This window comes from Limulus polyphemus, unplaced genomic scaffold, assembly GCF_000517525.1.
Source record: "Limulus polyphemus unplaced genomic scaffold, Limulus_polyphemus-2.1.2 Scaffold216, whole genome shotgun sequence".
In the NCBI taxonomy this organism is placed as follows: domain Eukaryota; kingdom Metazoa; phylum Arthropoda; class Merostomata; order Xiphosura; family Limulidae; genus Limulus; species Limulus polyphemus.
Window position 1 is genome coordinate 263,736 of NW_013665826.1, and position 2,413 is coordinate 266,148.

At 34.4% G+C, this 2,413-nt stretch overlaps 1 protein-coding gene across 1 annotated transcript in view; it reads left to right on the forward strand.

Moving 5' to 3' along the window:
* Window positions 1–2,413, forward strand: part of LOC106478487 (eukaryotic translation initiation factor 2-alpha kinase-like) — a 48,703-nt gene that overhangs the window by 27,128 nt on the left and 19,162 nt on the right. The window lies entirely within an intron of this gene.

A 2,413-nucleotide genomic window follows, 5' to 3' on the forward strand; every position in this document is an offset into this window, starting at 1 on the left:
ATTGCTCAACATCATGAAATTAAACCTTATTTTCAATAAGCAATCCTGAAAAATATTTGGGGGTGCTTAACTTTTTTCCAGGTGTATATAATGTTAGAAAAACACGTGGATTCAAGAAGTCTTGATAGAAATGAATAAAAACCCTATAACTTGAGTACTTTCAAAAGGTGGACCTTTTTTCTTCAGAGGCAAGCTGGTAATGGTTTGCCCCTTGAAGAAGAAAGGTCCACCTTTCGAAAACACTCAGGTTATAGGGTTTTTATTCATATCTTGTCATAACTACTTGTTTGAAGCATATCATTTACTAATATTGTTAAGTCTAATGAAATCTTGCTTGTTTTAACTTAAACTGAACTTCTTTGTATTCATAAAATATTTTGTTCCACTATAGTGTTCTTAACCTGTCCCATTCCCAGTTTACAAACAATCTTTTTCTGAATGTTTGAGGTTATCACACATCTTACTGTTTTGATGACAACCTGCTATTGTATATGCCAGAAAGTAAGATATGTTTGTCAATTAAAAGCTTTTGCTTATACTTCTTAGTAGTATAAATATATATGCTGTACTGTTATTGTTGGGCTTTGGATTCTTCTACAGTAGGTGTCTGTGACTTGTTGGTGATAAATTCAAAAATAAATGAACATCACTCACTTCTTGTTTTCAAAATAATATATATATTCAGAACTAGTTAAACATATGTACAACAAATTATTCATACTATAGAGATCATAGGCATATCATAAACAGTATATAGTTCTCTTCTTCTTGTCAAAAGTCCACTTAGGTCTATTCAATTGCTTTATAATTTCAATTGACAAGCCAAACTATTTTTCTCTATTACAGTAACCAAACTTAAAATTATCTGCTCCTTTCTCTCTCTTTGTATTTCCAAGAATTGTCTGTCTATTTCCCAAAGTCCACTGAGGCTAATTCAATTACTTTAGAACTCTCTTTGACGAAATAAATTTTTCATCTTCTTATCTCTTTCAATACCGTTAGTCTCACTCTAATATAGCAACCGTTAGGTCTATATTAATTGTTAAGTCTCCCACTTTTACGATAATTAATTTTGCATTTAACTTTTCTTTGGCCAAATTCCCTCTCGTAACTTCACTCCTCATCTGCTCTATCTTTGTATGCTATCTGCTTTTTTGTAATTAGGGCTACTTCCAATAATCATCCACACAGGCAGGCTGAATTGCTTTAGAACACCCTTTAACAAAACAAATTATTTTCCTAAAATGTCGGAAAACTGTTAATTTCACTTCACATATTAACTGTTAGGCTATTCGCTCCTATGATGTGAGTTTACTTTCTCAATTTGTTCTGTCTGTCTGCTGTTCCCGCTCATCTCACAATATTTATATATTTATCACTTAATCATCTGCTCGACTTCTATAAATCTCTATCCTTGACATCCGTAAATGTCACTTGACATTTTATAATCTTGACATCAGTGAGTTATAAACACAATGTACAACTCTTACCAACTTACATTACATTTACTTCTAACTCTCTTGTTATGAACAAAACTAAACAATCATAAAATATTCACTTATAAAATAAATTAGTCAATAATATCCACACTAAACAGTCTTTTATGTCATGATAGTATATTTCATTTAACTTTTGAAACCTAGAATCAATTGCTTAATGTAGATGTACATGGAGAAATGTTTGAACTGATAGCACTACATACACAGCGTGGTCACAAGTAAATAGACACCAATTTTTCAGAAAAAAATGAAATTTTTCAGTCATATTCACAGGAATTGATATATCTATAATTTAATTAATATCTAGTAGATCTTTCTTTTGCTTCGTGGAGTTCGTTGATCCTTTGGGGCATCGTGAGAATCATCTCGTCAATTTTAGATTGTGGGATTTTCGCCCACTCTTGCTTCAAAACTTGGAGTAGATTCTCTTCGAAGTTGGTATTTTTGGTTGTTTCTTGACTTGCCGGTCGGGTATGGCCCATAGATTTTCGATGGGGGTTCATGTCAGGAGATTGGCTCTGCCAGGGTAACTTCCGGATACCATTTTCTTCCTGTCACTTTTGGGTGTTTCTAGCAATGTGACACGGTGCTCCATCTTCCTGGAACAACTTTGTGTTCTTGTCCACGAAACCCGAGGAATAAAGTGGCAAGAGTCCTTCCTCCCATATTTCGACGTATTTCGCAAAATTTATGTTGCCAACACACTCCACTAAGCTCGATCTCCCACCAACCCAAACAGCTCCCCAAACCACCATGCTACACAGTTGGCTGCAATCTGTTGAGCCAAAACTATTGGTGAGGCATTCTCCAGACCCATATCCTTCTACTGTCAGAAAATTGAGAGAATCTTGATTCGTCTGAGAACAATACAGTCTTCCAAAAGTCCAGAGGCTTGGTCATCATATCATTTGCCC